The 24,263-nt window shown below is 51.4% G+C and overlaps 1 protein-coding gene across 1 annotated transcript in view; it reads left to right on the top strand.

Moving 5' to 3' along the window:
* LOC125117667 (dipeptidyl aminopeptidase-like protein 6) overlaps window positions 1-24,263 on the top strand; it is a 260,710-nt gene that overhangs the window by 73,713 nt on the left and 162,734 nt on the right. Inside the window, exon 3 of the mRNA XM_047763699.1 lies at window positions 21,048-21,129. The gene's annotated coding sequence lies outside the window, so the exon portion shown is untranslated. The remainder of the gene's footprint in view (window positions 1-21,047; window positions 21,130-24,263) is intronic.

Raw genomic sequence — 24,263 nt, 5'->3', positions numbered from 1 at the left:
ACACACACACACACACACACATAAGGGAAACATATCTTTGTGAAAGAGCTGGTTCTGACCCCACAGGGATAACCACTGAGCACAGGCCTCGCTGCTGCTGCTGGGGTGGAGCTGTGGTCGGTCTTTGCGTCCGACTCTCACCCTCAGGCCCCTTGTTTCCCAGATGCTGAGCAGCACAGCCGCATTCACCGGAATGTTTATTTTCAGAGCTGGGTGCCCTCTGCCACTTTCAACTCCTCCTAGACAACACGAGGCCTGTTCTGTCAGAACAGGGCATCCACCCGAGCCCTGTGGGCTTTGGCATCTAGTCCTATTTGGCTCATGATTTTTGGACCCTCGGAGAGAAAGCTGATCTTACTACTTTGAGTTCCTAGGCGCCCTGTTTATCTTCATGTGAACCAACAAAAATTCACTTTTATGTCAAATTGTCTGTTGCTGTTTTGTTACCAGATTAATCCCAAACACTAAGAATGGAAGAAATACTTTTTGCCACAAAGCAGAGAATTCAGTCTGGGATAAAGGGTGTTTTCCCTGTTTGTGGAGAAGAATGGGGTGTGTGCGTGTGTGTGCATCTGTGTATTGTATGGTGTATATGTGTGTGTGAGTGTGTCTGCGCATCTGTGTGTATTGTATGTGTGTGTGTGAATGTCGGGGTGTGTGAGTGTGTGTGTGTCTGCGCATCTGTGTGTATTGTATGTGAGTGTGTGTGTGTGAGTGTCGGGGTGTGTGTGAGTGTGTGTGTGTCTGCGCATCTGTGTGTATTGTATGTGTGTGTACGTGTGTACGTGTGTGTATGTATGTGCACCTGTGTGTAGTGTGTGTGTGTGTGTGTGTGTGTGTGTGTGTAAGAGGACAGGAGAATGCTTCCCCCAAAAACCAAAAAACTTTCTGATTTAAGTCCATTTCTTTCTTTTCCCCCAATTAAAGCCAATCTGAAAATAATTTAAAATCATGGTTTGTCGTGAGACAGCAGACCTAGGAAAGACTCCTTTGAAACTAGAGGCCTTTGCTGCCAATGCAGCGATCTTCAAACGCAGAATATTTTCATAAGGAAATGGCTAAAACTCTTTTCCTTCCAATTTCAAGGATTCCTCACTCAATGGAATCAGATGCAGGAAGGGGTGCTGCCGAGGGCACAACCAGCGGGACCTGCCCAGCACGAGCCTAACAGCTTCTGACGGGTCCGCAGAAGTGGCGCACAGGCCATAACGGGGAGGTGGTTAGGAGTCCTGACGTAGCCTCATCCAGGAGTTCCCGTCCTGGTGCCGTGGAAACGAATCCGACTAGGATCTGTGAGATTGTGGGTTCGATCCCTGGCCTCGCTCAGTGGGTTGAGGATCCGGCATTGCCATGAGCTGTGGTGTAGGTCGCAGACACGGCTCGGATCCCGCGTTGCTGTGGCTGTGGTGTAGGCCGGCAGCTGTAGCTCCAATTTGACCCCTAGCTTGGGAACCTCCATATGCCGCGGGTGCGGCCCCTAAAAAAAAAAAAACAGTTCCCTGTTGTGGCGCAGCAGAAACAAATCCAACTGGGAACCATGAGGTTGCAAGTTGAATCCCTGGCCTTGCTCAGTGGGTTGAGGAGCCGATGTTGGCGTGAGCTGTGGTGTAGGTCACAGACAAGGCTCAGATCTGGTGTGGTGTAGGCTGGCACCTGTAGCTGTGATTGGACCCCTAGCCTGGGAACCTCCATATGCCATGGGTTCAGCCCTAAAAAAGAAAAGAAAAAGCAAAAAAAAGAGAGAGAGAGAGACTCATCCAGATTATTCTTTTTCCAAACAACAGGTTGAATGATTTAAAGAGCCATGTTTTCAAAAAGTTATTTCTCAATCCCAGAAATTTCACAAATCCTAACCAAAAAATGGCAAGCCCTGATAGAGAGAGAGAGTAGTCTCTGTGTCAGACCCCATCCTAAGGGCTTTGCCTTCACCCTCCCTGCATGTCTGCAGGACACCTACGAAGCAAAGGCTGTTCTCAGCCCCTTTGGCATATTAGAAACCCGGGCGTGGAGGGTGGGATAGCACAGCTGGTCAGTGACAGAGGCATTGGCACTGCCCGGCAGCCTGGTTGACTCTGGCAGGTATAGGGGCACCCCCTGGTTCCACCGCTCTGCGCTTCTCTGGTCTGTGTTTTGACTTTTTGTTTCACCCAGTCTTCAAAGGACTGCGTGAAGAGCTCCAGATCAAGACAGGACAGCTCCTTGGAGGCCCTCTCAAGCCCCCGCCCCCACCCCCACCCCCAAAGCAGCAGAAAACACGAAGCCACGGGAGCAAAGAGGGGAAACATAACAAAAATTTGGAAGTTGGAAAGCAAAGGAAGAGTGGGAAATGATGCAGCCCAGACCTAAAACAGGTGGATCCCGCACCTGAACTGACTCGCTTTCCCCCGACGCCCCCCCACCTGGGCATCCTCAGCCCACAGGGCACCGGTGGGGCTCCGTTTAGACCACCGCCCCCGTGGCACGTCCCCTGGGTGCCCGTGGTCTCCACTCTGATGGGCTAGCCCTTTAGAAGGTCAGCTCTGATGAGAAGGCTTAGGAATGGGGCCTCCGGGTGCTTTGGGAAGATTCTTGGGGGCGGGGGGAGATGGTAGGAAAAGAAGGACTCAAACTTAAGAGGCCGTCGGGACCCCAGCTTTCCCTCTGTGTCTCCTCTGAAGATGGAGGTTTATTTCCTGGAGGGATGGAGCAGAGTCCTCGGACAGAAAGCGCACGGGGGACGGTTTAAGTCTGCAACAGGGATGAAGGGACGTTGGGCTGGATGGACAGACTTCCTCCTCTGCCTTGTCCCAGCCGCCCGGTGGGCATGGAGCCCTCTTTCCTGGGAGACGCCCACCAGCCCAGGCCCAGGAGGTGCTGATGCCTGGGACCCAAGGGGCCAGGCCCACCTTCCAGGCTCCCCAGAACGTCCCTCCGGCTCCCCAGTCCCCAATTCCAAAACGTGGGCTCACGAGAAAGGGCCACGATTTGACCGAAGACACCTTCTGGCCTGAAATTGAGGCAGCAACAAACAGCAAGGCAGGCCGTCTGGAGGAGAGAGGAATCGTGGAAGGAGAAGCACGGGTTGGGGCAAGACGCTGTTACTGAGTAAAGGCCTCCGAGGGGTCGTCTGCTGCTCTCGTGAGACATAAAATCATGGGGACGTTTTCAAGGTCAGAGAACAGGAAGCCCTGGGAAAGGAAAACGACGACAGAGGTGAGACCTTGATTGAAAGGTTGAAAGACAAAGGGGAAGACATTTCTCAGAAAACACAACAGAGACGGAGACAAGGAGACACGAAAAGCGGGAACGAAGGACGCGCCCCAGAAGACCGAGCAGACGGGGAGACGGAGGGGACGAGCGGAGAAATTTAGAAGCACCCTGAGGAGTTCGCCAAATGTGATTTTGAAGGATACAAAGGAGTGTATTGACAAAACAGAAGGAGACTCTCTTTGAGGTTATTCTCAAAACAGACCTAGAAAATGAACATACAGTTCCCAAAGAGGAAAGAGAGGGTAAATTAGAAGTTTGGGGTCCCTGTACCTCCTGCTGCGTGTAAAACAGATAAACAAGGACCCACTGTACAGCACAGGGAGTGTATCTTATAATAACCTGTAATGGAAAAGAATCCTAAAAAAATGTAAGTGTATATATGTGTGTGTGTAAATATACACATATGTGTGTATTTTTACAGCAAAGTGACTCAGTTATACATATATACAGACCTAATTATGTGTAATATATATGTGATGGAATCACTTTGCTGTACACCTGAGACTAACAACATGGCCCATCAACTGTATTTCAATAAAAAAACTGAAAAAGAAAGAAAGAAATGTAATTTTTAAGCTACTGCATCCACTGCCTATGGGAGTCGACGCTGCTTCCCTCCCGCTGAAGTTCACTTCCGGCCACACAACGCCTCATCCTTCCGTGGGTCAAACCCTTTCCGGAGCCGTGCTGGCTGCTGGCCACGGAGCCAGGAAATCAGCCCCGCAGGGCCCTTGTGGACTCAGGTGCTGCCCAGGGTGGCCTGGCGCCGGTCAGACTCCGGGTGGGTTCCTTTGCAGGACTTGAAAGCTCAGCGCCAGGAGTCACTGTCGCTGGGCATGCCTCTGGGCTCGGCGTCTGCAGCGTGCCGCTGGGCAGCCCAGGGGACCAGGTGAGTGACGGAGGGGCAGGCGGAGAGGGCAGTCTCCCGGACCAGCATCTCCCGAAGCCCCGGGCGGCTGGGCGATCAGTTGTCTGAGAGTTGGCCCCTCCTCCCAGAGCCTCCTCTCCCACCGCACCACCGGGAGTTACAGGGTTGTTTCAGCCTGGTTCTAAGGAGAAGCCCCGGATCAGATGCAACGTCTGAGTCCTGCCCTCGAACCTGACGGAGGACAGGCAGACTGAGGGGCGGGGCTGGAATCAGCAGAAGAGGAGATGGAGCCACGGAGGGCGCGATCCCAGAACCAGCCGAGGCATCTCCTGTCGACAGTTTCTCCGAAGGCTTCAGCGGCGGCGGCGGCGAGGGCTTGCCGTCCCCTCCAGCACTGGAGGGGCGGGGCGGGGAGGGGGACAGAGCAACTGGGATGTCTTCGCCTGGGCCCTGGTTTGCCGAGTAGCTGTAGAAGCTGAATCGTCTCTTGCTCCAAAGATCATTTCCCTCTAGTGTTCTGTACTGTGCTGCTTTCTAGTTTACTGCCTACCAATCCCCACCTGAGCTGTTGGAGATTTAACATTGTCTGGCTTCTCTGGGTTGTGCTTTAAAAAAAAATTATTAACGATAGACACAGGCGAGTTGGTTTAAAATAATCCCGTGAAGGGCCTCATTGGTGTCTTCAGATAACAGATCCTAGCGCCGGGTCAGGAGCAGGGACCACAGCGCATGGAGCCCGAGAGCCCTGCTCCTACACGCATGCGCATAGGACATGCCCACGTGGTCAGGTCCCCAAGGGCTACAGAGGGGCCGCGGCCGCCCAGCCTTCTCAGGTGTTCATTCTGAGGCCCGAGGACAGCCGTGCCATCAGAGTGCGATTCATGGATGCAGACGCTGGGAATTTACCTGGGCGGGTTCTCAAGATTGGGTTTATTTTGGAGTTCCCACTCTGGTGCAGTGGGTTAAGACTTCACCTGCAGCAGCTAGGGTTGCTGCAGAGGCACAGGTTTGATCCCTGGTCCGGTGCAGTGGGTTAAAAGATCTGGCGTCACCACAGCTGCATCTCAGATTCTATCCCTGGCTTGAGAACTTCCATAACCACAGATGTGACCATAAAAAATTTAAAATTTTAGGTTCATTTTGAAAACGTCTGGACATCTTATAAAAATTCGTATTTCTAGGATCTATGCAGAAAGAGGCATGTTAGGGGTGATTGGGGTAGATTGAGGGGGACAGAAAACCCAAACAGGCTTTTACAGAGTGAACTTGTCCTCCCATCTGTGACAGCACAGAGATGGACATTTAGCTGGTGTCCAGGACCCCTGGCCGCCACGTTGCTTCCCCAGCAACGGCCTCCATCTCGCGCCCCCTGGTGGCTGCTCCAGGCGTAGCCATCACGTAGAAGGCTCAGTGAGCAGGAGAACCCAGCGAGAAAGGGACGCCCTCTCCGTGTCCTCTCCGTGTCGTGGCCCTTCCTAGAGGTGGATTTACAACAAGGCCTCGCCCACCTGTAAGCGGGGCTCCGGGCCCAGGAGGGATGTTTTTGAGGACAAAAAGGGGAAAGGGCAACATCTCACTCTGCGCAGCACGCGGGGTGGGAACCAGGACTCTTGCCTCTTAAAGCAGCTTCCGCAGTAACCGCAGCGCAGGTGATTCCTGTGCGAGTGAGAGGAGCTCTAACCAGCTCATGAGGCGCACGTGCGACTCGGTGCCGCACCCAGGCTTTCCTCCGCTGAACAAAAGGCAGATCGCGTCTTTTGTAAGAATTTATCCTCAGCTCCACCCAGGAGGTAAGTCTCGTCATCCCCCCTCTACACGCCCGATTCCAGTGTCTTCTCCCAAATGTCTGACAGCTCAGATATCGACTGGCGTGTAGGTAGAGAGCATAAGCACGAGTAAAAAGAGGCGATTAGAGAGGGGGAGGGGACAGGCTCTAGGGGAGAGAGGAAGGGTGAGAAAGAGGTGTCCTTTGAGCAGGTCAGCGGCATGTCCAGCGGGAGGCCCCTGATGCCCCATGTCCTGAGCAGGGCTGGAGGCTCACCTGTGTGGGGTTTGGGGCGTTCTTGCCTTTCCCGTCTCTGCCCGTGCAGACGGGCTGGCTGGGCCAGTGGGAATGTGGAGAACACAGGGAGGTGGCTTTTTCCCTTTTGTGGATACGAGTTCAATGTGGGCAACTTTCACATGACACCGGGAAGGTGACTTGGTGCCACCTGTCTTAAACCACCCCCCGCAGTATTTTCTTCTTCCCCGTGTCCTCGTGCTGGATGCTCCCGTTACTGTGGCTGAATATCAGTCTACCCCCAAAGCTGGTGGTTTATATCTGACATGTGCTTCGCTTATAAATCTGCTCGGGGCTAATGGGGGCTTATCTCTGCCTCCACGCGGTGACAGCAGAGGCAGCTCCAGGCTGGGGGCCCAACTCAGTGGCAGGCTCCCTCCCTCCCCTTCCTGGCCGTGCTCGCTGGCAGCGGAGCCCACAGGCCGAAATGCCTCCACGTGGCTTCGCTTTGCGGTGTGGGCTCCCTGGCAGCGTGGTGGCTGATGCGTGGGCGAGCTCCCCCAGAAAGAGAACCCGTGGATCATTCAGTGTTGCCCTTGAGACTCAGCCCGGGGGGCACTTCAGAGACATTTGACGCCCATGCCATCCAAAGGAGATACACTCCAGCTTTGATGGAAAGCCCCAGGTTTCAGAAAAGCATTTGGGACCAGAAATAGCATTGGGGGCGTGTTGGGAATACCTCATTTGTCACACAGGCCAGAAAGATTTGCCAAGTCTTCTCTCTGAGGTTTGTATTTTAAGTATAATACGTATAGCAAATATGCATTTTGACTTACACCCACACACTTTCTTCAAAAAATCAGATCCGGACTTTCTTGAAGAGCATATTATCTGCCGGAGCCTCGCTCTCATTGTGTGAAAGACAGCCTGTCCTTAGCTCAGCTTTCCATGAGTGTCATGTAAGAAACGCGCCAAGCTCCTTCTTAATAAGGAAGATGCATAGTCTCCCATCCAGATAAGTTGGTCTCTCTTTAAAGTGCGACTTTTTTTCTTTTTTTTTTTTTTTTTGGTCTTCTTGCCATTTCTTGGGCCACTCTCGCAGCATATGGAGGTTCCCAGGCTAGGGGTCGAATTGGAGCTGTAGCCACCGGCCTACGCCAGAGCCACAGCCATGCAGGATCCGAGCCGCGTCTGCAACCTACACCACAGCTCACGGCAATGCCGGATCCTTAACCCACTGAGCGAGGCCAGGGATCGAACCGGAAACCTCGTGGTTCCTAGTCGGATTCGTTAACCACTGCGCCACGACGGGACCTCCTGAAGTGTGAGTTCTTGCTACTTAAACGAGTGTCTAAAGTCGCTACCATTTCTCCTGGATCTCCTGTCTCTCCTTGGGAAGAGGTGCTTGAATAGAAACACGGAAACTATAGGAAAGCCTTTAGCAAGGAGTAGAAACAAGTGTCGTTAGTATCAGGACAGAAAGAGGTGTCTTTCCCCCCGTAGCTGTGCTCCCACTTCCTAGCGATGGAGTGTCCGCTGTGGGTGCAGGAGGGTTCATGATGACGCGGCCAGTTCAAGAGCCCCCACACCTTGCACTTTGCTGTACGGCAGAAATCGACACTACCTTGTAACTCCATGACATTTTGAAAAGTCCCCGGGTTTTAAAACTCTTATTTTCTCATCCCATTGTTTTATTCTATTGAAATGTTGGCAGCCTTTCCGTCTAGCTCTTACTTGAGCAATTGCTAAAGTGCCAGGCCCTGGAAGAGACCCTGTGATGCAAGAACCCCGTCTTATTCCAAGACCTCAGAGGACCATCTGCCAGGAAGAGAACCCACGGGACACGCGGTTCAGAGAAACGCCGCTTGCCATGTAGGTGTCCTGCTCAGATGCTGTGAGCTGACAGAGGGGTGCTGACCCCCTGTTTCCTCGGTAGCATGGGGGGGGGGTGGTTCCCAGGACACTGGCTCGGTGGTGAGCAGTCCCTGGCAGACCTGCTCCACCGTCGCGCTGCCTTTGCCGTATGTGTGCATCTGACATTCCTTCATCACCTACCTCCAAGCTCGTTGGTACCAGCTCGTCCTCCAAACCACAAAGGAAGCTTTCAGGTGGCTGTGGAGTCTTCAGGGTTTGCCTGCTTGTCTTTTACGCCGCTTATGTTCGCTGAAACCACATCTCAAATAAAAGGGTTTTGAGCAATTTGTTCTCTGGACCGGTGACCGCCGGTTCCCAGGAATGGGCAGGGGCCAGGGCGCCAGGAGATGCAAACCCAGGGAGGGCAGCTCTCTGGCGCTCACCTCCATCTGCTTCCTTACAGAGCTCCTCCTGCTCCTCTCAAAAACTCCTGTTGCACCAGTCTCCGTGGTGGGAGCTCTCATCTCTCTGATCCACGCTAGGAAACAGTCATTGACTTCCTCTGAGCGTGTTTTATTTATTTACTTACTTACTTACTTACTTACTTATTTATTTTTAGGGCCACGTCAGCAGCATGTGGAAGATCTCAGGCTGAGGATTGAATCGGAGCTGTAGCCACCGGCCTACGCCAGAGCCACAGCAGCACCAGATCTGAGCCGCATCTGTGACCTACACCACAGCTCATGGCAACGCCGGATCCTTAACCCACTGAGCGAGGCCAGGGATCGAACCCGCCTCCTCATGGTTCCTAGTCGGACTCATTTCTGCCGCACCACGATGGGAACTCCTGAGCATGTGTTTCGAGGCAGCCTTCCCTCGGGAGTCCTTTCCCTCTATCACGGGATTTTACTAAAGAGCAGGAGCCAGAAAGCCCTTGAGATGATTTAATGCCATTTGGCGGAGGCTCGTAGAAGGTAAACAAAGACCTTTCTTCTAACTGTGAGCCAGCCGAGTGGCACCTGCTCACTGTAGAGGAGTCAGCTCAGGGGTCCAGGCCCACCGTGCGCGAACCCAGGGGACATTCACACTCTCTTCCCACCTGCGGAAGGTCACCTGACCTGCAGGTGCCTGAGACTGCACCATCTTTAGGCCACACGGGCCACCCAACTTTAGAAGAGCCTTGACTGCGGAATCATGTCCACCTCTCCCGGGTCCTGAGCTCCTGTCTCAGCAGCGACAGCAGCAGCAGTAACGCCTCTGCCCTGACTTCCAGGCCCAGGTGCTTGCCTCCTCGCTTAAACCTCCCAGGAACCTCGTGCCGAGTTCCCTGATCTCACAGAGAAGAAAACGAAAGCTCAGAAGGTGAAGCCATGGGGGCCCAAAGACCACACAGCTTGTGCTGGAGCGCTTGGGGTGCCCGCCCAGACCTGGGTCCAAAGGCCGCTTTCTTTCCCACCCAGAACAGCCTGGAGCTGGGGTATCGCTTCCCAGCTGCCCCTGTGTCATTTCACCTGGGAGCATGCGACTAGAGGTCCACTCAGAGCAGGGCCCGGAGCCGTGGGTCCAAGGAGAGGCACGTTGTGATGTGGGGAAAAGATGAAGGTGCCGGGTCTTGCCGGTTGTGCAGAGTGAGTGGCTTTACATGCTGGGCGGGTTGGGACCTTGTCTGAGCACCAGGGGCCGAACAGAGCCACGCACAGAGGCACCCGGAACGTGGCCACCCTGCCGGTCAGTGTTGACCAGGGCTGGCTCCTTTTTACCTGCTTTTCTTTGGTCAGCAGAGCAGGCCCTGATCCCTGGCGATGGCAGAGAAAAGTCGGGGACGGGGGTGCCCCTTCGTCCGGCAGACTTTTCTCCGCTTCTGTCCAGAGGGCCGGCGTGGGAGCTCAGGCTTGCTGCCTGCTCCCACCTCCTTTGAGCTTGTCCACCCCTTCCAGTTGCAGAGCAGGAATCCCAGTGCGGAGGGAGCATAAGACCGGGGGCGGCGGGGGGCGGGGGCCTTGGTGCCAGGTCACTAGCGGAACAGAGATAAACTTGAACCTAGAGTCTGCAGAGGAGTCTTAACGCCCTGCTGGCAGCCACTGGGAGGGCTCCCTCCCATTCTTTCCCTCCCCGTCCCTTCCTCCTCTCCCTCCCCTCCCCCTCCTTCTTTCCCTCCCTCCCTTCCCCTCCCCCCTTCTTTCTTTCTTCCCAGCCCCCTCCCCTCATCCTCCCCTTCCTCCTCCCTCCCCTCCTCTCCGTCCTCCCCTTCCTCCCCTTTTCTGTTCTTTTCCTCCTCTTCTTCCTCTTTCTCTTTTCCCTGCCCTCCTCCTTCCCGTCCCAGCTTTACTGGGATGTTACCCACGTACCTACCATGGAATTCACCCATTTAAATAGTCCAATTTGGTGGTGCTTCGTGTACTCCCAGGGTGGTGCAGCCATCACTTCCTTCACCTGTAGCATGTGTCCTCACCTCCAGAATACGCTTCACCACTGAGCCAAGGCTGCAGACCCCTCCTTCCCCCTCCTGCCTTCCTTTAACGGGTCTAGACGACGCCAGGTATCGAGTGGCAGGGAAGACACAAGCCCCTTTGATTTAAAAAATCTATAGGACTTCGGAGTTCCCTTCGTGGCGCAGTGGTTAACGAATCCGACTAGGAACCATGAGGTTGCGGGTTCGGTCCCTGCCCTTGCTCAGTGGGTTAATGATCCGGCGTTGCCGTGAGCTGTGGTGTAGGTTGCAGACGCGGCTCAGATCCCACGTTGCTGTGGCTCTGGCGTAGGCAGGTGGCTACAGCTCCGATTCGACCCCTAGCTTGGGAACCTCCGTATGCCGCGGGAGTGGCCCAAGAAATAGCAACAACAACAATAACAACAACAAAAAAGACAAAAAAAAAGTATCTAAAAAAAAAATCTATAGGACTTGTGGTCATGGACGTGAAGGGGTCCTGGTAACGTGGGTGGGGGATGCGTCACAAACATTTCAGAACAAGCCTCCCCCACTCACTCCTTGGCTAAGTGGAGCCTCTCTGCCTCCAAACGTCTACGTCCAGACCTTTCATGAGGGCGGAACTTCTGAGCCACCATAGACAGAGAGCTGTCAGAAGACAAACCGTAGGGTCTGCACCCAAATGTCGGGAGGATTGACGCCCTGGAAAATTCCCGCCCTCAAGAACTTAACTATAATCGAAGACCTACCTCAAAAATGGTACCTAGGTCTTTAAGTGCTGGATCAGTTTAAGGTTCTATTGATGCTTGCCCGTCAACAGTGGTGATGAGACTGGATCCGGTTTGTTTATCCATGCGTCCATCCAGCCGTGCATCCAGTCATCATGCAGTCAACGTGTGTGAATGTCTCCCATGTGGCAGACACCATTCTAGGACTGAGAGTGTGTCTTATATTTTTTATTTCCCACCATGCAAAGCGCATAGGAAGACTCAGAAACCACTTATCATTTAACACAGAAAATGCTGCATTTTTTTATGACTGTTCACCGTGAAAGCTTAGGAGCCAGAAAAGCAATTTTGTGCTTTTCTTTTCCAAATGCTGTTTTTGTTGGGAAGCTTTTCAATCCCCTGAATGAGCTTAGGAAGATAAATGAGTCAACTTTGCCCCAGTAATTTACTCTTCAAAATTCAACATGATTTATGCCCTGTTTTGTTGATTGCTCACATAAGCAAAGTCAGAACAGATTGCAGGGTTAGGGTGAGATACAGAAAGTCCAGATAATTTTATTCTTCCTTAATCATTGTTGCTAACCAGTTCATCTCCACCCTGGAGATGGTTCATCAGAGCTGACCATGGATTCTTTCAGAGAAATAATGAGTAAATACAGAAAGGGAAAGACGGGGAGGGCAGCGACCAACCCCCACAAATACCCATGCACCTGCTTTCTTTTTCTCCCTCCCCCTCCCTCCCTCCCTTTCGCCTTTCCTTCCCTCCCTCCCTCCCTCTCCCTCTCTCTCTCTGTCACACACACACCTTTCTGAATGATCCAGGCCATGACGGCAAATCATTTGAGGACCTTGGACCAGGCCTTGGCCTTCAGGCCTGCGAGTGGGCCTCCGTGTGAGGTGGGCCTCCCGGCCCCTCTGGCGGACACGCTGTCCTCTGGAAGCGCAGCCAGGGGCAGCGGGTAAAGCTTCCTCTGGTTTCCTTTGGTCTCGCCTCTGAAGGTCTTTCTACTTTGTTCCTCAGTCAGCTGGAGATTTCTTTTCCCTTTGACCAAAGCCACAGATGACTCTTCAAACAAAAGTTAATCAGCTCTGCGTCCTTGAGCTCATCACTTGCCACTCAGGGCTTCCCTTTACCTGAAAAACAAAGGCTCTCCTTGTTTCCCGAGGCTGCAGTGATAAGGACCACAAACCCAGGGGCTTGAAACAACGAAAGTTTATTCTCCCCCAGCTCCGGAAGGACAGAGGTCCGAAATCGGGGTGTCCATGGGGTCATGCTCCCTCTGACCCCATCAGGGGGCTTCCTCTCTTCCTGCAGCTTCTGGTGGACACAGCCAGCCCTCGGTGCCCCTCAGCTTGTGCACGCGTCCTCGGGGTCTCAGGCTCCATGGTCCGTGGGCTTCTCCCTCTCATAAAGCTTCCAGGGACTGCGTTTGCATTAACCTCCCCTCCTTTCTGAGGGTGACTTGAGCGTGATGCCATCTGCAAAGAGCTGATTTGCAAATGAGGTCGCCGTCACAGGCCCTGGGGTTAGGAGTCAACATACCTTTAGGGGGACGCAGCTGGACCCACAGCGTGTGGCCTCGGCTCCTTGGTCTCCACGCTGCCTGCAGCAGCTTCCTAGCCTGCGTGATTGGGTGGACGCTGGTGCCACCACCAGGGAAGGGGGGCAGAGGGGGCTCAGTGTCACTTGCGCCAACACAGAGGACTAGTGGGACATCCACATGGAGCTGCCCTGTGTGCCAGCTGAAGTTTGGGGAAGCCTGGGCCAGGGGTGTGGCATTGGTGCTCCTCAGAGCAGGCGTGGAAGGTGGCCGTGACAGTGAAGAGGTGTGGCCTGGGGGAGCAGGTGCAGCCAGCGGAACCCAGGACACTGACTTTTAAGGACTAGGCAGAAGAAGAAGAGCCCTCGGGGGGAGAGTCTGGCAACTCAATGGTGACAGGAGGTCTCGAGGGCCGTTTCAGCTTCACAGTGGATTGGAATCACGTTATGCTAAGTTGAGGATGAGGCAGGAGGTCAGAAAATGACTCCTGCACGCGACCTCCTTGCTGAGGTCTGGGTGAGAAGACAAGAAGGGCGGGTCATCAATGGACAGAGATGCCGTGTCAGGTACGGGCGTTTTGTTCGTTCCTTCCTTGCACTGGTTTTGTATGTAAATGGGGTCTAATCAGAGCTACAGCTGCCCAGCCTACACCCCAGCCCCAGCAACACCAGATCCTTAACCCACTAAGCAGGGCCAGGGATGGAACCCACATCCTCCTGGAGACGCTGCCAGGTCCCGAAGGCCCTGAGCCACAGCAGGAACTCCCTGAAATCCAGTTTAACCGGAAAGCCAAAGAATCTGTCACTCACCGCTGCAAAAATATAGGTTTATTTCCTAGACACCAATGAGGAGGATGTGGCTGAGGGATCCACCCTCCCATCCTAGGAATGAAGGCTGCATGCCGGGTTGCTGAGTCCTGTAAAGTAAATTTGTCCTTATATCTGCTGTATGATTAGACCGTTTGTTCAAATTCTACGTAGATTGTGCTGTGGGGTCGATGTAAATGTTTGCCAGTTTACCAGGGAACAAACGGCGTGGATCAAATACCTACAAGGTAAGCATCATGCTACCTGCTTTCATACAAGTATCTTATTGAGTCATGTGATCGGCGAGCAGGTGTCATGAGCCCGGCCGCGCCACCGATGGGTCGTGGTGTTGGAACACACGTGCCAGACTTCTGCCCTCCAGCCTGAGGTCCCTCCTCGTACTCTGCTGCCTCCACGCTGTAGACACTTGTCTGTGCTGGGGACGCGGGGGGAGAATGTGTGCTGGCTGCAGAGAGGGAGCAGAGCCCTCCTGGGCCCAGGGGAGCAGCTGGGAAGGCTGGAACGCACCTGTGCCCGGGACCCCAGCCTGGTTCTCACACAACCTCCTGAGACACTTCATCTGCTGGAGACGCGGTTGCCAGGTAGCAGTTACAGGAACTTACACTTGTTAAAAGCGGTGATCTGCTGAGCCGGAATATCCTAGACACCTGCTAGAAATCCTAATCTACCAAACTGAATATCAGGATTGAGTAAGGCTAAATCTTTCTGACCTCCTACCCTCTCCTCTGTGCTTGGATAAACTCAGGCCAGGTGAATTCATTAGACCTTCAAACCTGCGAATGTTCTTCCACGAAGCGCCACCTCCATAACCCCTGCCTCCTTGGTGGTTTATCCATGGGTTGAGTTACCAGTGCTGTGCTGGAGAGAGAAGCCATCCTTTTTTCAACTCGACCTCGAGATCACAGTATGCCGGGAAGGACGTTTCCTAGCTTTCCCATGTTTCCAATGATGATTTTTATAACCAGTGAGATGGGAGCTATTAAAATTCTCTGGCATTTTTTAGCTTTTTATTTAGAAGTCATTTCAGACAAAGAAAACTTGCCGAAGTAGCACAAAGAGAGCTCTTAGAGTCCTCACCCCGTTTCTCCTCCTGCTGCTGTATTTTATAACCACAGCATAATGATCGAGAAAATTTACCCTTGTACCTTATTATTCATTCAATTACAGACCTTATTTGAATTTGATGAATTTTCCTCCCCGTGTCTTTGTTCTGTCTCAGGATCCCACATCCCTTTAGACGGTTTTTCCACTCCGTCCCCCCCCAGTCTGCGATGTTTCCTCACTTTCTCCATCTTTCGTGGAAGGAAGGGTCACTTTTGAAGACCCCCTGGTCCGTTCTTTGCTGCGTGCCTCCATCCGAGTCTGTCTGACGTTTCCCCATGGTTGGAGTGAGGTGATGGATTTTTGGCAGAAATACTCTTGCCCCCCCCACCCAGGTTGTCCCCAGCAGGGGTCCTCCTGCCCGGTGGGCTCCAGCCAGGGAAACAAGACCTCCTTCAGGTCAGAAGCAAAGGAAAGCTCTGTTTTTCGATGGAAGGCTGGGGAGGTGAGAGCGGGGCCCTAGAGCACAGGCTCTCCCCTAGGCTGGGAGGCTGCTTTGTGGGGTCTCCAGGGTGGGAAGGGGCAGGGTTTGGGGGCGGGGCTGCTCTGCGGCTCAGGCTCCAGGTCTCAGTGCCAGGCCAGCATCTGTGCACATGGCCCGCCGCCACCGCCGTCTTGAATCGCGTGTCAATCTCTTTCACTCCGACCCCCTCGCACCTCCAGGTGCAAGGTCTCTGCTGCAGCCCCTGTGGGCAAGTGAAACTAGACTGAGCAGAAAGGGACAAAAAGGTTGGACTTGTTTTATTCCTCACATGCTATTTTTATTCCTCAGGAGGCGTTCCTGGGCTTTGCCCATGACAGTACCGTGGGTGCCATCGAGGTCTTATTTTTCCCAATGCTTCTTGCGGAAGGTTCAGGACATTGATGCATTTTACCAAGGGGATATTGACCTCGGGCTCTTGGTGAAGCTGCCGTCTCCCAGTTTACTTTGCTGTAACCTTGCTCCTGTCCCCTCACCCCACCCACACCCCGTTGTGGTTGAATAGCATCTTGAGGGAGATGCTTTGAGACCATGCAAATCCTGTGTCCCTTCAAACGTTCCCCCACTGATTTTAGCGTCTGTCGTGGATCCTGTCTGCAGCCTTCGTTCCTGAGATGGTCCACCGAGGGCAGTGCTCCTGCCGCCTTTCCTTCTACGTGTATTAACTGGTCTTCTCTTGTGAGGCAGAGCTGGCTCTCCATCTGCATTTAGTTTAGTCACTTATTTGATTATATTAGGGTGGATTCATGGATAGTATTTGATTCTATGGGATAATCCAGGATTATCATTATTTTGTTGCTCAAATTATTCCAACTTTGGCCTTGAAAAACCCCTGTGGGTTATCTTCTGCCATCTGTTAACAAGCCCTATCCTTTTTGAGTGTGTCCTTACTTTCTGGCTCATTAGATGTTCCAGACTCATCCTACATTTTCCCTGTTCTAGCCTGGGTACAATGTCTTCTCCTAAGAGCCTCTTTTTTTTTTTTTTTTTTAACTAGAAGATGGTGCTTAGAGAGCAATGTGTGGGTAACTGGTTGTTACTGGGTTGTCAGAGCTAAGCTTTTTCATGAATAGAGCAAGCACATACTTGCATGTGTCTGCAGAGATACACGTGTCTATACATTTGGACCCGTCTGTGTATGTGTGTGTGTGTGTATGTATTTTGGTCATAAAATGTAATTTTCCAGCAGCCTTTAGGAATGTTTCCTTGCATAGATTGCAAAGTTAATGACTGAATCATATCCTCCAGCTCCAGTATTTTACATTAGTGAGCTTGATATTAGAGGTAAATTTCATTTACAAAAGCCTCATTTTCACAAGTATGAGGCTTACCTATTTCTAAAGAATTATGTTGGTAGAGTTTAAGGTAAACAGTCAGCTCTAGAAACAACCTAATACAGTGCACTGTAAACATTCTGTTATGAGTGCCTTTTCTTTTCTTTCTTTTTTTTTTTTGTCTTTTTGCCTTTTCTATGGTCGCTCTCCGCAGCATATGGAGGTTCCCACGCCGGATCCCCAACCCACCGAGCAAGGCCAGGGATCGAACCCGCAACCTCATGTTTCCTAGTCAGATTCGTGAACCACTGCGCCACCATGGGAGCTCCACTTTGAACCTGTCGCAATGATGATAGTACTATTCTTCTATAAAACCTTTTTACACATCCAGTTTCTCAGGAATATATGAATATATATATACATAAAATTAGTTTATACTGATACCTCTGACTCCAGTGCAACATCGCACAGTTTATTTTAGTTTTCACCTTTTCCTTATAACATTTTTCTCCAGCAGTGAGAAACCTGGCCCTCCTTATCTCCAGTATGTTTAAATATTTGCAGAGCAGTTTGATCGTGGCACACCCATAAAGACGTTTCGGAATCGCTGAGCCCGTGCCTGTGAGAAATGCAGTGAATCAGCTGATGACAGCAGATCTCTGCGCCTTGAGCTTTGTGGCGTCTGGTCAAGATCCTGCTTCCCAAAGTTGCTGTTGTTGGTCGTTTTCTTCCCAACCTCTTCAGTATAGTTTTGTGCTTCGTCCGTAAGGGCGTTTTGTTCTGTTACTAGTGTTTCTATTCCATTTTGAGTTCCCCTACACTTTGGCTGGTTTTAATTGTTTTATTTGGGGAGCATATGAAGCGTGGTGAAACCCTCCCGTGACCTGAGACTGGGCATGATACCAAAAATAAATGCATACATACATACAGGCAGACACCAACCTAGAGAAGTGTGTCTTTTTTCTCATCCCAGTCTCTCCTTTCCAACCACCCCCTGTGCATAACCAATCTCTGGTTTCTGGTTTGTGCTAGTATTTCTTTCTTTCTTTCTTTCTTTCTTTTTTTTTTTTGCAAACAAAGAGATACCTGTATATTTTCTAATACCCTTTTCTTAAATGATGGCTATTCCACTGGGCTTTACACAACTCGGTCATGAGAATCACTGTATCGGTTTATAGAAATCCACCTTTTTATTTATTTATTTTTATTATAGTTGCTTTATAATGTTCTGTTAATTTCTGCTGTACAGCAAAGTGACTCAGTCATACACACACACACACACACATTCTTTTTCTCTCATTATCCTCCATCATGTTCCATCACAAGTGACTAGGTATGGTTCCTTGTGCTAGACAGCAGGATCTCATTGCTTATCCATGCCAAACGCACTTCTTTTTTATAGCTGTACCATAGTTCATGCAAACACATCTCATTTCCAACATTTTGTAATGTTAAAGTTGCAGTGAATATTAGCTTCTGCATGTGTATTTTTGTCTTCTTGGGAGTGTACCTTCTAGAAGTGTTCTGGGTCCGGTGTTAGTAAAGTGTGTATTTTATTGGGTGTCACCAAGTTTCCCCCTGAAAGGACTGCACCCTGTTTGCATCCCCACAAGCAAAGTGTGAGAAAGCCTTTTCCCCACAGCCTCACCAACACAGGGTATCCTGCTTCCCTTTTTTTTGGGGGGGGGGCACTTTTATAAGGGAGAAATGATATCAGTGCCCTTTCAATGTGTAATTCTCTAATTTTGCATGTGTTTGTGTACTTTTCAACACACCTGAGGGCCTTCTAAATTTTGTGTGACTTATCTATTCCTGTCTTTTTCTCACGTTTGTTTTTTTCAGTCTATTATAACCTCAGTATTTGAGAGTTCTTTATGCAGTATGGATATTAGCCATGTTCCATGGTATTTGTTATGAATATTTTCCCCCAGTTTGTCAATTATCTTTTATTTGTGTTTTTTTTTGTCATGCAAAATTTTTTTAATGTTTGCATAAATTTACTCCTCTTATCACTTCTGGATTTTGAGCCACACTTAGAAAGCCATTAGCTACACGAGGTGGAGGGAAAAAAATCATCCATGTTTAGGAAAATCCTTTGAAATATTAAAAACATACAAATAGTAGGATTTGTTAAAAATTTGTTTGGAACCTGGAATGTTAAGATCCCCTCCCTCTTCTGACTGTCTGGGTACCCCCTCCCAGCTGATTCCTGCTACCATCATGTTGCTGAAACTCGGCCTGTGTGCCCTGGTGCCGAATAGAAATTCAGAGACAGAATTTTGAGTGAAAGTAAAAAAGATAGCTTTTATTGCTTTGCCAGGCAAAGGGGGCCACAGCAGGCTAATGCCTTAAAGACTGCCCTATCCCTTTGGGAAGAATTGTGGGGAGTTTTTATAGTAAAAAGGAGAAAAACAGGTTTTCAGTTAGGAATCAGGCTTGAGCAAACATGCATTCTTCTTTCTTCGGGGGGCTCGTAGTCATCCAAGCTGGAGGCAGGAGATCTCAGTCTGATCCTGAGGCTGGTCTTCTGGGTTATTGTCTAGAATAACAGTACTTGGGAAAAGGGCATATTGAGCAGAGATTGGAACAAACTCAGAAAGTTCCAGAAAAACATCTTATGTTAATAAGTCTTCTGGGTTATTGTCTAGAATAACAGTACTTGGGAAAAGGGCATATTGAGCAGAGATTGGAACAAACTCGGAAAGTTCCTGAAAATCATCATGTGCTAATAATCTTAACCCCCAGGCAACTGTGCTCAGGGTGCCTAATCGGTAGCTTACGGGTGATTGTGTTTAGGGCGCATTAAGCCAGGGAGAAGCACAAGGAGGACGCTAAGCGGCTCCGTTTTAAAGTATTCCTTTCTAAGAGACGCCTGAGGCACGTAACTTTTCCCTTAGGTGTCTAAGATGCCCACGTCGTTATGTGCGTCCCTTGAGAGGGAACCAGGATCCCGCCCCGAGGCTGTGCTGTTCCTTCTCGACTGGTCCTCCCTGGTCCCTGCATCCCCTCCCTTCCCTGATCAGCAACAGTCTGAACCTGCCCCTTGGAACTCAGGGAAGGTCCTGGAGGCTGAAGGAGGCCCCTTGCCTAAAAACAAGCGACGGGGGACACAGAGAGACGTTTGTGCCCAGGAGCCCCACGGGGCCCTGCTTGGTTACAGCTGTCATCCTTACTAGCACCTTATCATCCGTCGTAAGCTGTCGTTGGGGAGTTCCCATCATGGCGCAGTGGTTAACGAATCCGACTATGAGGTTGTGGGTTCGATCCCTGGCCTTGCTCAGTGGGTTAAGGATCTGGTGTTGCCGTGAGCTGTGGTGTAGGTGCGGCTCGGATCTGTGTTGCTGTGGCTGTGGTATAGGCTGGCAGCTGCAGCTCCGATTAGACGCCTAGCCTGGGAACCTCCATATGCCACGGGTGCGGCCCTAAAACGATTAAAAGAAGACAAAAAAACCCAAAAGGTGTCGTTGGTTTCTCCAGACCCACCTCCACACTGTCTAAACTGCGCCGCACCACTGCAGACTGTCTTGTGCCTTCCCCAACGCGTTCTAATCTGAAACCTCTTCTCTCTTCTGTTTTGTCTTGGCAATAATATTAAGCATCTACTTTAGAATTTTTCCTGAGTCAAGCGCTGAATCCGTTTCAGCTTTCCTTGCCTACTTGCCTCACCTCCTGGGTTCAAGCAACGCCTAAAATTCAGCCTCTTTCTCTTCCAAAGACCGTTCAACCCCAGCCTCTCATCAAATGGGCACATTCATAGCCGTGTCTTCTGCACAATGACCATTGTAGCAAGTGACAAGGTGCTCAGGTGACAGTCAGGCCTATTCAGCCGAACACAGGTGTAATTCTTCTGAGGGGGCAGCTTCATCCAAAAGAAACACGAAAATCTATGCTTTCTGCATGTGTAGGCAGGGGTAGCTGCAAAATATACTGAAATAGTTACCGTTTATGAAAGCGTTATTTCTGTTTTCTTTTTTCATTTTGCCTTTAATTCATTCTGACCTTTATTTACGTACATAGACAGGCTTTTTTAGCATGGCATTTTGCACATCGATAAATCAAGAATGAAAAATGCGATATTGGAAAGAAAAAACAATCCTTCTCTCAAGCTTCCCCTCACACCTTCTCTCCTCAGTGTCTCTCTCTTTCCCCTTTCTCTCTCTCCCTCCCTCGCTCCTTTCCTCACTATTAACACAAACCAAAAGGTGGACTCTGTTCTGAGACCACTGGCTTTGGAAGATCAGACTGACCCGGCATGATGCTTAGGGAGGAACCCACCTGCCAGGGAGGCCCAGGTGGCGAAGTGAGTCGTGGGGCTTATTGCTGCTCGCTGTGCATCTCTTTAATCCTGACTGTTGAGGCTGTTTTAAAAATTGATCTGCCGACCTCTCTCCATGTTCTCTCTTGATGAATTTTTGCTGTTTGGGTTAAGCAGTGAGGGACCCTTTGCTGCGGCTGGTAAATCATAAATATATAGTGTGTCTGTGTCTTTATATGTGTGTATAAATGGGTGTGTGGGTGTGTATACACGCAAATGAAGGCATCTAATGGAGGCTGAACGAGATACCTTATTTGATAACACAAGCTCTTGAAAGCGATGCAACGGACGCACAATGAGTACCGTATAGCCGGAGGGTACTGTTACCGCATCACAAGGCCTTGTTTCCCACCATTTTGCTTTGTTTTATTTTTCCTTCCAGGGACCCTCAAAGTCTGGACCCACCGGAAGTCAGCAACGCAGAGCTGCAGTACGCGGGGTGGGGCCCTAAGGGACAACAGCTGGTAAGCACGTCGCTTTCGGTGACCACGTGTCCGTGCTGCTGAAGTTCATGTTTTGCGGGCTGCCTGGAGCTCGCTTTGCTCAGAATCTGTGTTTGTGCGAATTACATTTTGGAAAAGGACACCAGGACCTCGGCCTGTGTCCCTGGCCCTTTCTTTGGGTAGAGAATCCTCTTGAAAGTGGACAGCGTATGTCTTGGTCTGGGTATTCGATGTGGGGGTTGAAGGCAGTGCCTGACCGTAGCTGTGTGTCAACTACAGACTCTCTGCTGAGACTCAGAGACAGGCCTCCCCCGAGGGCTGCAGACGGAGCAGTCAGAGTCGTGCCATCAGCAGGGCTTCTTTGGTTTTGCCCTGGGAACTCTGGCTCTTTCTTTGGAGGGCTTTACGGGGAAGGTAGATCAGCTGGCTATTGTGGAGCAAGGCTCCCCTGAAAGGGGCCCCTGCCGATCCCCCAAAACCAGCACGGGCCACTCCATGTATGTCCATGTATATCCGGTACCTTCATGATTCCAAACGGCCAAACTAAGCGGCTCCAAGACACTGAATGGCCAGCGTGGTATAATGAAAAGGCCTCCAGGCAAATGGTTAAAATGGTTAAAAGACAGGGATTTCTCACTGGGTGCTCACAATGAGTTGCCAGGTGCCGAGTGGAAGAACTGCTAAGGGGACCCCTCAGGCTCGTCCCAACTGTAGCGTTACCCTCACTTAAGACCAGGTGATGCCCGCCAGCTCCACTCGCTTTCCTGCAGGAGGCTGTGCTGCCCTTTGCAGTGAGTATCTGCGGTCTGATAATTAGGTGACAGAGTGGCTGTTTGTATTACCATTTTCTTCTGCATGTTTAAGCTGATTAATAAAGCTGCATTTCAAAAACATTCTTTTCCTAAAACAGCACAGAAAGGCATTCCCGTCATGGCTCAGTGGTTAATGAATCCAACTAGGAACCATGAGGTTGTGGGTTCGATCTCTGGTCTTGCTCAGTGGGTTAAGCCTCCGGCCTTGCTGTGAGCCGTGGTGTAGGTCGCAGACGCGGCTCAGGTCCCGCATCGCTGTGGCTGTGGTGTAGACCGGCGGCTACAGCTGATTCAACCCCTAGCCTGGGAACCTCCATATGCTGTGGGTGTGGCCCCAGAAAAGACAAAAAGACAAAAAAAAAAAAGCACAGAAAGTGAGCTCTCTCTCTCCCTTTTTTTTTTTTATGGCCACAGCCTCGGCATATCGGCAGTCCGGGTCAGGGATGGCGTCTGAGCTGCACCTGTCACCTGGGCCGCAGCTTGCCACTTGCCAGTGCTGGATCACTTAAACCAATGGGCTGGGCTGGGAATCGAACCCATGCTTCTGCAGCAACCTGAGTTGCTGAGGTCAGATTCTTAACCCACTGTGCCACAGTGGGAACTCCAGAAAATGATCCTTTCTAAAACCTTACGGCGAGATTCTATTGGCCAGGCTGCCTGTCGTCTTAGGAAGTAAAGCAGCCCTCCTATAGTACGGTTACCTTTCCTTGGTTGCATGTTAACTCCACCAGCTAGACTTGGTGTGAAAACACAGGAGGGTTCAGGCCACAGCACTCTTTTAGCTGTTACCCATGTGTTCCTGAGGCTGCACACTTAGGGATCAGAGGTTTCAGAAGGACATTTAATTGATGGAAATTGGTGACGGAGTCAGGAGCGTGTAGGGAGCTGACTCGGCAGGAGGACACCAATCCGTGGACTCCGTCACAACCAGGAGAGAAAATTCACCTTTGCTCAGAGGCGCTGCCTCTTACACAAGCAAACAACGCGGTTCCACGGGGATTGTAGCTCGTCCGTGTTGAGGACTCATCTGACTCATCTCCAATAGTTGACTTTACATATTTCTTTCTTTTTAGGGCCGCACCTGCAGCATATGGAGGTTCCCAGGCTAGGGGTCGAATCGGAGCTGCAGCTGCCGGCCTACACCACAGCCACAGCCGCACCAGATCCTTAACCCACTGAGCGAGGCCAGGGATGGAACCTGCGTCCTCATGGATGCTAGTCAGATTCGTTTCTGCTGAGCCACGATGGGAACTGCCTCAAATAGTTCACTTTAAAGTCCCCCTGAAAACCAGCAGTGAAAGCTGTTTCTGGGAAGCACCTCAGATCGTTCCATACACGTGACCCTGGGCCTCCATAGAGCGCTCCCCCCACCCCGGTGTCCTTGTCCTTCAGGAGCCCACAGCGCCATGGCCTCACCTGGACGCCCTCCCACCCCTTGGGGACAGCCCAGCAATGGGCACCTTGCTGAGGGGTCCTTGTCCAGCCTGTTTATTGTCGTCTGGAAAAGGACTTGGTGCCCTGAATGCACTCAGGGTGTCGTCCCCCAGCCCCTTCCCTTGCGGCAGTGACCCTCGCTAACCCCGCAGACCCCGGCGGGCACAAGGCGAGCCTGAACACCGTAGCACGGTCCTGTCTTCTGGAAAGGGCTTGCAACTTAAGGAAAAATGAACCCAGAGTTGCAACAGGAGATGCTGTCTGCAGACACACCCATGCACACATGCTTCAGGATGCCGACTAGAACTCAGGGATGCTGGGGCTCCAGGCTGCTCCCGCTCCAGGCAGCCCCTTCCCTGCTGGAAACCACCTGCCTCCTGGACTTTACACTCAGGTCGTGCCGCCCAGTGGACAGGGCTGGCTTAGGATGGCCCGACGTGGTCCATTCATCTCTTAAAGGATCGCCAGCAGCCAAACTAGGTGGCAGCGTCCCTGAGCCACGCCCCTGATGCCCCGTCCGCACTGCCAGGCAGCCCTTCGGGTGCCCACATCTCACAGACAAATGCCTGTCACATGAGTTTCTGCCCACATGGCTGTCCCCAGCGAGGCGGCCCGAGCACTTGTCCCCTCTGGACTCTGAGTGCCTGGCGCAACCCCTGGCGCTCAGGAAACGCTTGTTGAGGCCAAAAGTGAGCGTGTGAACAGAGTGATCAACCATCAGTCAATGTGTTCTCATGGTCCTTGGTCACTTAAGTGGAAAATAACCAGATGGCGGCAAATAACCTGTGTACATGTTTGTTTAGCATGTCAGCAACGGGGAGGGAGGTCAGCTTCCTTTCTGCTTGAGGGGAACCAGGTTCCGTGAAGTCCGCACTGCCCACATGTGGGCTTAGCACCGGAAGTCCTAAT

Source organism: Phacochoerus africanus, chromosome 16, assembly GCF_016906955.1.
Source record: "Phacochoerus africanus isolate WHEZ1 chromosome 16, ROS_Pafr_v1, whole genome shotgun sequence".
Lineage (NCBI taxonomy): Eukaryota > Metazoa > Chordata > Mammalia > Artiodactyla > Suidae > Phacochoerus > Phacochoerus africanus.
Note: the sequence above shows the minus strand (reverse complement) of the source record. Positions and strands in the feature narration are given on the sequence as shown.